General features: G+C 53.3%; 1 protein-coding gene across 5 annotated transcripts in view; it reads right to left on the bottom strand.

The window, feature by feature from the left end:
- The window catches only part of MGAT5B (alpha-1,6-mannosylglycoprotein 6-beta-N-acetylglucosaminyltransferase B), a 66,624-nt gene that overhangs the window by 24,988 nt on the left and 28,544 nt on the right, over nucleotides 1–13,092 (bottom strand). The gene's annotated exons all lie outside the window — the stretch shown is intronic.

Below are 13,092 nucleotides of genomic sequence, written 5' to 3'. Positions count from 1 at the left end.
GCAGACTCTTGGAGAGGAAGGGAACAGGCCGGCCGAGTACAGTTACGTATGTTTCCCACTGCACAAGGGGAACTGAGATCCAGCCCAGGCTGGCTTTGGAAGCCTGCACCTGGCCTGTGCTACCTGCCAGAAAGAAGGGGCGCCTTCTGTTAATCTGCGCAGCCCTGCAGGGCTGTGTCTGCCCAGAGGCAGCACCTTTATCCAACGTTCATGAAGCACCATAAATCCTCACCGTGGTCCTCAATGCGGCTTCGGCGTTTGTTTGGAGTTGAAGGGGCCCCAACCCCGTGCCTCAGTGGGTACAATTCTGCTTTGCTGACTGGCCCCCGGCCAGGGGAGGAGCCCAGCCCCGCCGCACAGGGGGCCCCGACCCTGCCTGCTGGGCCGCTTACAGGCAGGCGGGCTCTCACCTGGGACAGGGCTGCCCCTGCTGATCCAGTGCAGAGGCTTCGGGTCATCTCACTGGACCCTGAAGGACATAGCCTCCCGTCTGCTCAGTCCACCTCCCTGGAGACAGGCTTAAAGCCCCCTGCCCAGAACCCACGGTCCAGCATGAACTTTGTCCTGGACACCTCTGCCCACCACCCAGGAGCCCCTGCTTAGCCTGACCGCACACCCCCTGCAGGGATGATGAGGCTTTCAGATCAATGGCTCAGTGAGTCTGAACTGAGCCGCTGGGCCAGGCAGAGGGAACGGTGCTGGTCCCCAGGGAAGCCCCCAGAGATCAGCCACCCACCTCGCCTGATTCCCACCTCCCTTCGATCCCCGGTCCAGATACAGATGCTGGAAGGCGTCTGTGAGCCCTCCCAGTGAGCCCCTTCAGGGATCCACGTGGCAAAGGGCCACAATTATCAGTCCCCTGGGTCACATCCCGGGCTCCTTGAGACAATTCACGCCCGGGGGAAAAGTACCGCCTGGACATCTTTGCCCTCCCCTGCTCATGCTCGGCAAGACACCAGCAGAAGCACTGTATACACTGTCCTCCGAGCTCACTGCCCACACTAGTGCCTTTTCAGTAATGTTTATAACCTGATGACAAGGCCATGATGGAAAGGTGTCAGGTGACGGAGAGCAAGGCCTAAGGGGTTGGCCTGTGCCCTGCAGAGAAGGGCAGCAAGAGACAAGGGGCTTTGTCTTTGCCTACCTGTCCCCAGCCTGTGCACCCCGGCCCCCTCAGCTTCCCCACACTGGCTCCCCCAGTGTTAGGACCTTGGCTGCTAAGTGGGGAGAGGGGAGTGCAAAAACCTGATAACCATCTCTCCTCACTTATCTGTAAACTTAAAAATGGCCAAGTGTTCCCTGCCCCCATCCATCCAACCCTCCAATGAATTCCTCTTTTCAACGAGATCAACACAGAGGACACACAGAACCAGGGCTTCTAAGGCAGGTCGTGCTGCTTCAGCTTTTTTGTTGAAATACTCAGAAAGCAAAGGAGCAGCAGTGCAGACGCCAGGGGTCTGCAGCCGTCACAGGAAAGAGCTCCCACAGCCTGGAGACTGCATGAAATATTTGGTAGCATTTTTAAGTGTCGAGCAGATTTGGCATTCTACCCTGTGGGAGCCCTGTTTTCTTTCAAGTGTGGGCTTTCTCTCACCCCCCAAAACTCCTCTAGGCAGACAGAGCATCATTTTTGTCCTGGGCTATAGAAGCTCCAGGTTCAGGACAGACCCTAGCCCCCCTCCCCACTTCCTCCACTCAATTAAGAACCACAAATAGAAAGACAAAGTGATGATTCCTCTTGCAGAAGCAAGGGAGGGGGTGGCAGCTCAGCTCATGGAATCTGGGTCTGGGAAAATTAAGACAATTCTGAAAATATAAACCGTAGGTGGGTCTAGTTGCTGCTACCTGCGCCAGTAACAAGGTCGACTTTCCAGCACTGCCTTTCGGGCTGGTTTCCAGGCAACATGTTGTCCCTCTGTGGCCATGTGTGGTACCAACAGAGTCACAGGGGCTTCTTCTGGTTGTCCCAACCCCAACCACACTCCTGGGTCCCAGGCCCAGAGCCCTTGAAAAGCCAGATGAGCAAGTCACAGCTCTCTCCTGGGAGAATGACTCCACACTGATGTTCTAGAGAGTGTCACCACCACCTTCATAGCTACCATTTCGAACACGGGTTCCATGCTAGGCACTTTCAACTTATTAATTCATCTGTTCCTTTCATCTGGGCAACCACTCTAAGAGATCAGACCCATTTCCATCCTGCTCCTCTCCTTACAGGTTAGGAAACAGAGAGGTTTAGTCATTAACCCAGGATCATACAGCCAGGAAGGAGTGGAGCTGGAATGGGAACCCAGGCAGTGGGCTCCAAAGCCCACACTCCCACCCATTAAACACTCCTTCCTCCAGGGCCACGGGGCATCAGACAGCACCACGGTGGACTGCTGGGCCACGGGGACCTCCCGAACCTGGAGCCCCGGGCTGCCAGCAGAGATCCAACCCCGGTCCCAGCTGTGTTGCTAACCTTGGAGAGTCATAGCCGCTAGGAATTTCATTTTTCTCATCAGCAAAAGATAAATACCAATGCCTACCTCACAGGTTCCTGGTAGGACTGAGAGAGGCAAGGTGAGTGAAGCTTCCATTGACTAGTATTACTTTAGTCATCCGTTCTGCCTTCTGAATTTCCCAGTCTGGCAATGCACTTCCAGACCCCTCCCCTCATACACACCCCACCGCCCTCACTTAAGGCCCCCGTCAGTTTTCAGCTAGAATCTTGAGATCATTTCCTCTGTATTTGGCCCCCCTCCAGTCTTGCCTGCCTCCAGTTTTCTGGAGAGATTTGTCCACAATGTCAGCCTGGTCTGTGACCCCCCATTCCATCCTATCCTTTCCAGAAATGTTTCACCTCCTGCTCCTTATTTAAAACCTTGCCTCCTCCTCCAGGAAGCCTTCCTTGGTCCTCCAGGCAGAGTGAGATGCCCTTATCCCTCTGCCCCCCCATCCCTCTGCACTGTCCTGAGTCACCTCCTCACAACTGGCCCCCCTACCCAGCCCCGAGGGCAAGGCCAGGTTACCTCTGAAAGCCCAGAGCTGGGATAGGGTCTGACTCAGTAAGTATCGTGGTGTTCACGAACTAATTAATAAACCAATGAACCAGGTGAACCCCCAGGAAGAATTGGTTTAAAGGTTGAAAATGTGGTCAAGAAAGCATGTTAGGGGAGAGGGGGTGGGTGGGTGAGAGGAGACCAAGGCAGATGGGCGACTTCCGGGGTGATCAAGTGAGTAGCCCCCCGGTTTGGACTGGGCACAAGTGGCCCCACGGGTCCCAGGGGGCCAACACGGCAGGAAGGAGAGAAAGGGAGACAAACAGGTCCAGAGACGGCAGGTCCCCTTCCCAGGAGGAGTTAACGAGGAGCCACACGGTCCCCCATCCCTCCAGCCCTAGAAAACAAAGACTTTCAATTTAAGGTGACTTCACTGGAGGTAAGTGTCTGCAGCTTCCTCATTACTCTTGTCACAGGGAATCTGAACAGAGCAGAGAGGGTCAGCTGAGGGGACAGGGGGGCTGTGGTTTTATCACTTGTAATTTAAGTTCCCTTTTATGGGCAATTTTACGCTAAGTGGTTGGTGGGAACAGTGACATGAATTGAAAAACACGGGCTCCTGACAACCTTCAGCTAAAGGTGCCCAGGGAGGCCCGGCTGGACAATTCCACCTTCCACACCGACTCCTCAAAAGGCCCCTGTTCAGACGTTTTTGTCATTCCAACGTCAGGTTCCTCATTTGCCTTTGGACTTTTAGGGGCTCACGGAGCCCCCCCACCCCCACAGCACTGGTGAGAGGGAGACAGGTAGCATTTCAGTGTGAAGGGGCCTCAGGTGCACCCGCTTAGCAGCCCTGGTCCACCCACTACCACACCCAACACTCGGGAAGTTTCCATGAAATTGACAAATTGGGTGATTGGGCTGGATTTCCAGATGTCCCCAGGCCACCTGAGTGGGAGTCTAAATTCAGATGAAAAGGGGTGGGGGAAGGGGGTGATCTAGGGAAACAGAACCTTTCTATGGGTCACCTGGTCACCTGGCCCTGTGCCCAACCCAGATTAATCTGCCCATGAAAGCCAGCCTGTTGGGGGAGGGGTGGGAGGAGCAAAAGATGGGGAGTTCAGGTTTAATGGGGACAGTTTCAGCTTGGGAAGTTAAAAAAGCTCTAGAGACAGATGATGGTGACGGCTGCACAGCTACGTGAACATACCTAACACCCCTGAACCGCACATGGTTAAGATGGTCCATTTTACATTATGTGTATTTTACCACAATTTTTTGCGGGGGAGGTAATTAGGTTTATTCATTTTTTTTTTAATGGAGGTACTGGGGATTGAACCTAGGACCTCGTGCATGCTAAGCACGTGCTCTGCCACTGAGCTGTACCCTGGTTTTGGCTTTTTTTTTTAAATTATAGTAAAATTGGGGGAGGGTATAGCTCAGTGGTAGAGCGCATGCTTAGCATACACAAGGTCCTGGGTTCAATCCCCAGCACCTCCATTAAAAAATAAATAAATAAATAAACCTAATTACCACCCTCCCCCCAAAAAACCCAAACTGTCCACACTGGCAGTGCCCATGCCCAGCCCCACAAGCACATGGTCTCCTGCCCCACAATTCTGGGGCTCAGAAAATAGCCGGAGCAGGATGACTCACTTTTTGCTAAAAGATTAAGAGGGAGGATGGGCAGACAGGACAAGTGGGGAGGAAAAAATATAAACTACACCCAATGGGGGGAAAATCCTCTGCTGGGAATGAAAACGCTGAGCTCTGCGCAGTGAGGAGCACCCCTGGGCGTGAGCTCCGGCACGAACTTGCTGGGTGGTCCCGCACAGACGTGGAACCGCTCTGGCATCCACCTGCACTCCGGCTCCATGAGGCGTGGAAACATCTCCACAGTCCCTCCCAGGCTAAAAATCTCCGGTTTTTTTCTCCCTGTGCCTTTGGTCTATGGCTGGAAATAATCTCTCCAGGTAGTGCTTAAATTCTGGAACACACTCTTCTGTCTTGTCTCTGTGTGGGAAGGACCTAATTAAAAAGAATCCTTACAAAGTGCTCCAAGATCTTTGGTTCCAGGTGCTAAGGGTACACAGGGAACTTCGACTTCCCTGAATCCATCTCCTTGATGGGAGCACCCCGGCTGGGCAGCCAGGGACCTTTGTCTCCTCCGGGGCCTGCTATCCCTCTGACCCCACCCGGAGCCCATCTCCTGAGCCACCCGGCACTGCCCCCGTCTCTCTCCCGCGGACCATTGTTAGAGCAGGCTGCTGCCCCTTCCCCGGAGCACAAGGAGCGTAAAGAAGCAAACCCGGAGAGTTAACGGGGCATCTAACGAGCTGCTTTAGAGGGCGGGTTAGGATCACTAACAAGGAAGGTATTAAATTTTCCGGCGGGGTTTTCTTCTCTCGCCCAGCATGGGCTGACCTTCCTGTGCTCAACAAAAGACACTTGCTGACGCTGCCATGATGGACCACCCTCAGCTTCTGTCTCCTGAGAAAGCAGACATCCCGGTGCCCGGGGAGGGTCAGGGGTCACAGCTAAGAAGAGCCAGGTCCCCAGTGGAGGCAGGGCTCAGAGGAAAAGGGAAGCCAAAGGAAAAGCAGATGGGAGCAGAGTCCAGCCACTCCTTAGCCGAAGCCTGAAGGAACCACGGGCCGGAGCGTTCTAAAAGGGAACTGGGCAGCTTGCATAGGGCCCGTGGCCCGAAGCTGACACTTTCGTCCCCAGCATTCCTTCCTGGTAAGCAAGCTCAGGACTAAGAATAGGGCTGCCGCTCCCAGGAGAGCTGGATGAAACCACAGACTCATTCCTCCAGCTCCCCAGGGGCTGCCGGCAGAGGAACGGGAACACATCCCTTTGGCTCTTCCCTGCCTCCATCCTTGCAGACAAGCCCCAGTTTATATAACAAATGCGTGTGAATGTTGAGCACGAATCAAGGCTTCTGCCATCCAAGACATGCTTTAAATGTCCTGGGAAGGTGGCTCTCCAGCCCGGGTGCAGGTTAGAGTCACCGAGGTCTACTACAGCTCCTGACGCCTGGGCTGGCCCCAGAGATGCCATCTCTTCCCTCTGGGGCGGGGCCTGCCATTGGGATGTGGGTTTTCAGTTCCTTGGGGGATCTTCGTGTCCTAGGGGCTCTCACAGTTCTGGCCAGTTCCACAAACCTTTGTGGAAAACCAACCTGTGCAGGGGCTTTGGCAGAAACAAAGATGGGTAAGCTCTACTCTCAATGCCATCAGAACTAGCCCTGTGGGAGATCTGGGTTAAAGGAAAGATATAGCCCTGGAGTGCCGGCCATGAACCATGCGGGGGTCCTGGTCCATTTCAGAATAGCCTAGAAAAGTCTGGCTCCCAAGAAGGCCTCTCTTTCACCAGAGCCCTTTTGTGATATCAGGGAAAGTTGGAAGGAGCGCCGGGGTGATCCGTACCATCCTGTGCTTCTGCCAGCTTCACGGGGAATGAAAAAGTCCCAGGCCAGCCCTGCCCCTGTTCTGAGCCCAGAGCAGTGGAGTTCTGTGTGGGGCACTTCAGTCTCTGGGAAGTTCACCCCACTCTGCCTTCCTCCTTTCCAGCCGCCATAGGACGTGACCTCCTCTTGCTCAGGACCCCACCTCCCTTTAAGGGAATCCATGGCTCCTGAGACTGGAAGATGTACTGATGCCTCCCTCCGTGCCCCCTGGAACTAACTGCACCTCCTTATCCATCCTCCAAAGCCTTCAGAAGCTAGCCCTCCTCTTCATCCCCTCTCTGACTCCTCCCGAGCTCTCCCCCCTACTTGGGTCGCATGGACCTTGGCCAAGGGCCTGGGATTTCTTTTCAATGTCTCTTCCTCTGCAGCCTTCCAGCCCCAGTGTGGACCAGGCCAGAGCTGGAAAAGGCGACTTGGCCACGGCATCCACGAAGTCACAGGCCAGCATCAAGACTTAGTCAGGGGCCTTGACCGGCAAGAATCAGACTCCCACTCTTGGTGGCTCAGAGCAGCACGGAGTGGGAGGCGCAAGGACTCATCTCTCTGGGATCCTGGGGAAGGAGGAGGGGGCAGGAACCGGCATGGCTCTGGGCCCCCAGCAGAGGTCCCCCACCTTCCACGGCATTTAGCTGTGCTGCACACGATTCCACTACGCAGTTTAAAACGCCTCCCTGGAGCCCAAGGAGGAAGAAGGAAAAAGAAGGCAGAGGATGCAGAGTTTTAGTGTAAATTAGTCATTTGACTCTCATGCCTCCTCTCGGAATAGGTGGGGGAGGGAGAAGCACGACATACAAGAGGCCCCGAAGTGCCAGGCAGACGCTGGATGTAGCTCTTCCTTCCCCTGTTCTAATCCAACAATGAAATATTTCAAGCATCCAGAAAGTTATAGAAAATAATCCAGCAATGTCATGAGTACCCATGCTCCCACACCCCAGCCTCGTCAAGTTGTAAGATTTTGCCATATTTGGTTCAAATCTTTTTTTTTTTAAGGGACAATACATTATAAATCCTGGGCAGCCTTCGGGGCATTCTGAGGGTGCCCACTCTCCTTACAACCCCTCCCGGCCCCTCCACCTCACTCCCGGCAGATGCTCGTCCCTCCTACATCAAAGCATCGATGGGGAGGCCCCAGCCCCCTGCCCCTTCCCCGTAGCCCCATCGGCAGCCCCACCACATCCTGCTCTCTTCCTCTTCCAAGCCATCCTCTGGGGCCGCTGTGCACAATGCTACCTCCCTCCTGTACTTTCACTGCCCTCTTTTCCGTCTCCTTCACCCCAGTATTTAAACCGGCTTACAGATCTCCCATCTTGAAAAGTAAATAAGCAAACCTTCTGTGATGGGTTACATTGTATCCTCCCAAAAGATGTCGAAGTCCTAACCCCCAGTATCTGCGATGTGACTCATTTGGAAACGGTCTCTGTAGATGATCAAGTTAAGATGAGGTCATGTTAGGGTGGGCCCTCATCCAAGATGGCAGTGTCCTTATAAGGAGAAATGTGGACACAGAGACAGACACAATGGGAGGAAGATGATGCGAAGACACTGGGAGAAGACGGGCATCCACGAGCCACGGAGTGCCAGAGGCTCCCAGAATCCAGGAGAGAGGACGGATCAGGTTCCCCCTCCCAGCCTCAGGAGGAACCAGCCCTGCCAACACCTTGATTTCAGATTTCTGGCCTCCAGAACTGGGAGACGAGAAATCCCCCAGTTTGCTGCGCTTTGTTTCCAGAGCCCCCCGGAAACTCACACGCTATCTGCAACGTCACTGTCCCCCCGACTCCAATTCTCCCTCTCCTCCTGCCCACAGCCGCGCTCCTCCCAGAAGAACTTGACTCACGACTGGTTTCCACAGCAGCCCCCTCATTCCACGACCCACAAACTGCTGGCTTTGGTCCCCACAACCCAATCACAATGGCTCTTTCAAGGCTCAACAATGACTTGCATGTGGCCAAACGCTTTGGATGCTTTTTCAGTCTCCTTCTGACATCTCCAGTCACACCCTCCTCCGACGGAAGCACCTTCTCCATGGGCATCCGCTCCCTCTCAGTCTCCCCTGCCAGGACCTCTTTCTCCAAAAAGCCTTTAAATGTTACTGTTTCTTAAGTCTTTGCTGTCAGGCCCTTTTCCATATCACTCGGCAATTTTGTTCACACTTGTATTCAGTGGCTACCGAGATGCCATCTCCATTCTGAGCCCCGGGGCCCATCACTGAGCTGTCTCCACGTGGGCAGCTCTAATTCAGCGTGTCTAAACTCAAATTCAAGGTCTTTCCCATGTGCCCCCGACACCCAGCGCTCTTCTCTCCCCTCCCCCCAGAGAACGGCAGCGCCGTCTACCTTGCGGCTGCCTTGAACTTGATAGATCAGCCTGGTTCAGGCCAGTCTCAGTCAGTCACAGCCAGATCTGAACGAGTTCAAACCCTGCGTCCTGCCTGGACTGGCTCCTCAGGGTTTATTGGACGTGACCTCGTCAAGCTAGGCTGAGCATGCGGGACGGGATGTGGTCCATGCCTTCGTCATCCTCTGGGGACCCTCCCCAGTATTTCCCTTGAACAAACACTGAACAAAGAGGCTAGGAGACTGATTTCCACCGGGGCCAGTGCTTGACAGCCAAGTTTCCCCTCCTTGTCCTCCTTACTTAAACATTCTCCTCTCAAGCTTTCATCATTTGCCAGTTAAGTCAACTAATTTTCTACTAAACCCAATTTCACTCATGGAGGGAGGAAGAGCTCAGTAATTTTTCCTCATGCCATGTACTATTAATGATGCTTGAAATTATGCAAATAAAATGGATGGGCACAGCCAGTTCTGGGTGGGCGAGAAGGGAGCAGCTTCACGTCAAAATGCCCACGGTGGATCCAGGCATCCATGAGGACGTCTCAGATGCTCTCGACGGGGCTCTGCCTTTGTCCCTCCTTCCCACCGCGCACACAGGGCATGGGCAGGACTGTCTGACATCCCCGCACTGCAGTCTTATCACAGGGCCTGTTGTACCCACATGCCATCGCTCTCAACATCTTCCAGCAGCAAAGCCAGATGTGGACTCCGTGCAAGGCCCCAGACACCCCTCCAGTGAGACAGTTAATTAAAGCAGCAACACATGAGCAGCAGAGACAAGTGGCTTATCCGTCCAGCCTCCTTGTCTAGTCAGTGGCCAAGACATCTGCCGTGAACATCTGTGAATAAACTGCAACAAATGTACTGGCAGCATCTTTGTCCCGCTGCCTTCCCCCCACGGGTCATTGTGCCAGCCCGGGGAGACGTTTCTCTTGTAGAAGCCAAGCCACGACTCTCAGAGTTTGGATTACCTTCATATCCTGTTGACCTACTTTCAAATTACTGTGGCGCCAGCTGCCTGGAGCAGCCCCACAAGGCTGGGGTGATCCCGCCGCCTCCTGCAGAACCCACGTCGGTGCCATGCTTGTACTCAGGGCTATCTCTGCCCACAACCCCTTTCCAGGCTCAAACAGTCACCATCTAGCAATGGACTACATTGGGCTCCCCCAGCCCCCAAATCATATGTTGGGGTCCTTACCCCCCAGAACCTCAGAATGTGACCATATTTGGAGACAGAGCTTTTACAAAGGTGACCAAGTTGCAATGAGGTAATTATTGTGGGCCCTAATCTGATATGACTGGTGTCCTTATAAGAAGGGGAAATGTGGACCCAGACACACACACGGAATGCCGCGTGTAGGTGAAGGCGGAGATCAACGTGATTCTTCTATAAGGTGACGAACGCCAAACACCACCAATAAACCACCAGACGCTGTGGGAGAGGCCCGAGACAGAGCCTCCCACATAGCCTACCTCCCAGCCCTCACTGCTCATTAGACCACCCGGGGAGCTTTGAAAACCTGATATTCGACCCCCACCCCAGACCAATGAAATCAGAGACCCCAAGAGTGGGGCCCAGAGGTTGGTCTGTTTCTAAGGAGGTTGTGTTGCAGCTGAGGCTGAGAATCCCTACCTGAAATGAATTCTACCCCGGTGGATGCTGTGAATTTTATAGACAGAAGTGTATTATGTCTCCTGGGGAAGGTGGTTTTCTTTTTTTAATTTTTATTCTTTTAGTTGTTTTAAATTGTACCTGGTAACAGATTTAGAAAGAACCTTCCTGAGGCTCTTCCGGGAACCAAGCTGTCTGGATATGATTTACAGCTGTAATTGGAGAGGGGCAACCTCTCCCTGGAGCCCCTGCTTCTGGGAATTTCAGATCTGCAAGAGCTTGGCAGGTAGTGACTCACTGGTGGGAAGATACAGATTCTCTGTGGGGTGTGCGTGTGCATGCATGGGGGTGTGCCTGTGTGCATGCATGTGCACGGGTGTGTGTCTGCAAGTGCTTGTGTGCAGGGATGTGCACCTGTGTGCATGCGGGGGGTGTGCACACATACAAGCGTGTGCACGTGTGGCTGTGCATAGGAGTGTGCGTGCATGCATATGGGTGCATGTGTGTAGTGAAAGAAATGGCAGCAGAGGCGTATTTCAGCTCTGGGTGCTTTTCATCAGGGTCCCCATCTTCACTGCTCTGGCCCCTGTGATGGGCAACCGCAGCCTCACCAACCACAGGCTCAGCGCCCACCGGGCCCAACAAGTGGTCGGAGGCAGAGGAGGTACTCTGGGCAGGCAAGGACTCAAGGTCAAGGCTGAAAGGGGAGACACCCCAATGTGGGCTGAGAAGCAGAACTGAGTTAAACTCCTGCCTCTTAGGGAGACTTGTCAAGTACGTCCTCTCACGGAAGAACGGGTCTCTAAGTGTGATGCTGGGCTGTCACAGATGCCTGGAAGCTCTCCCACTCCCTGAGGGAGCAATAAAGGAAGGAAGTTCTCACCCCTCTGGCCCCAGAAAATGCATAGTCAGAAGAGAAGACTCAAGCTGAAGGCTGCTGGATAAATGTGAACTCATCTAACCTTGAGGTGGAGCCAGGTGTCAGTGGTACTGACAGAAGGAAGCTCTGCATGCACCGGGGACTGTGTGTGGCAGAGCCTGGGAGGAGGCCTCTGGGCGGTCCCCAGCCCCAAGTCTCTTCCCACTGCACCCTGGGCATTTCTGGAGACCCAGGGAATAGGGGCCACCAGTCCTTTGCTTGTTGTTCTGCCTGAGGCCGGTCTGGCTTCCCACAGCCACCAGCTATGTCATCCTAATTTGCCTGAGACTTCTATGGCTTCCCACACATCAGGTCCCTTTCTCCTGCCTCCTCCCCATCTCTGCCCCATCTGACTTTCCCCTAGGAAGCTTTGAGGCCAGGGAGAGAGGTGTCTTTTCATCCTTTGCAATGTTAGCTGCCTCTGCAGTGTTCTGCTCTGCATCTCCTGAGCTCTGTTCAGAGGCAGCAGGGAGTGGGCATAGCACAGCGAGCAGCAGTGTGCCCTGGCGGGCAGCGAGAAGGCACCCCCAGCTCTGAAGTGGCCCACACAAGGGCAACAGCTTGTCTGACAACAAAATGCCACAGGGCGAGCGCCAGTGTGAGGGGCGTGCCGGTTCCCTCTCCCAGCACCGGGCAGCTAGTTTGGTGGTTCAGCACCAGCTCTCGGGGACAGCTCCCAGCCTAGCTCCTTCCCACTCAGGTGACATTCAACCAGATGGGGCGGAAGTGCTATTTCAAGGTGGCCCCCAGAACTCGCTGCCCCCACCTGGGATGTGCTTCCCAATGCCTCTACAGCCAGTTAGGGCAATCTCATCCCAAAAAAGGAACAGAAATTCACCAAGCACAACAAAAATCCCAAGGCATAAAGAAAATATTTGATACCTTTAATTACATTAAAATGAAGACCTGGGGGAGACAGTTCAAGTGGCAGAGCGCACGCTTAGCATGCAAGAGGCCCTGGGTTCAATCCCCAGTACATCCATCAAAAAAACAAATAAAACCTAGCTACCTCCAATGCCCTTTCCAAAAAAAAAAAAAAAAAAAAAAAAAAAAAAAAAAAAAAAAAAAACTAAAATGAAGACCTTCTGTTCCTAAAACAAAACAAAACACCATAAAGAAATGACCAAGACAAGCCACAAAGAGTGCAAGGTAAGACCCTAACGAGATGTCATGGTACAACTTCGCACCCCCAGTGAGGAAGCCCAGCAACACTAACTGTGGGTGAGAAAGTGGCCCCCTGGGAGCCAGTACATGGCAGGACTGAACTGGTGCAGTCACTTAGGAAAACAGGTGGCATTTTTGTGTCAAGCTAAATTTTCAGACACTCCAACTAAGTCCCAGCAATTGTGCACCTAAGTCTATCTCAAGGGAAAAACTCAGTCCACACCCAAGAGAAACTCTGACCCAGGCACACCAGGTGACATGTACCAAAAGGTCCACCACAGCATCCTTCAAAATAACTTGTAAAAACATGGGAAAATGCCCACAGACAGGAGACACCGATACATGATTATGGCGCATTCACACAATGGAATGTCATTCAGTGATGAACATGAATGAGATGGAGCTACAGGCAACATGGATGAATCTTTGAAACCTAACAACAGGCAAAGAAAGCCAGCCTTAGAGACTGCAGAGTAGATGCCATTCTTACAAGGCTCAAACCAAACCCAAATAAAACTAAAACCATGCGTTGTTCATGGATCCATGAATTTGTGAAACAAACTACTTAAAAAACAAAAAGCAAAGGAATGATAAACACAGAATCCATGTTC

This window comes from Camelus bactrianus, chromosome 16 (assembly GCF_048773025.1).
Source record: "Camelus bactrianus isolate YW-2024 breed Bactrian camel chromosome 16, ASM4877302v1, whole genome shotgun sequence".
Lineage (NCBI taxonomy): Eukaryota > Metazoa > Chordata > Mammalia > Artiodactyla > Camelidae > Camelus > Camelus bactrianus.
This window is presented reverse-complemented; position numbering and strand designations above follow the sequence as displayed.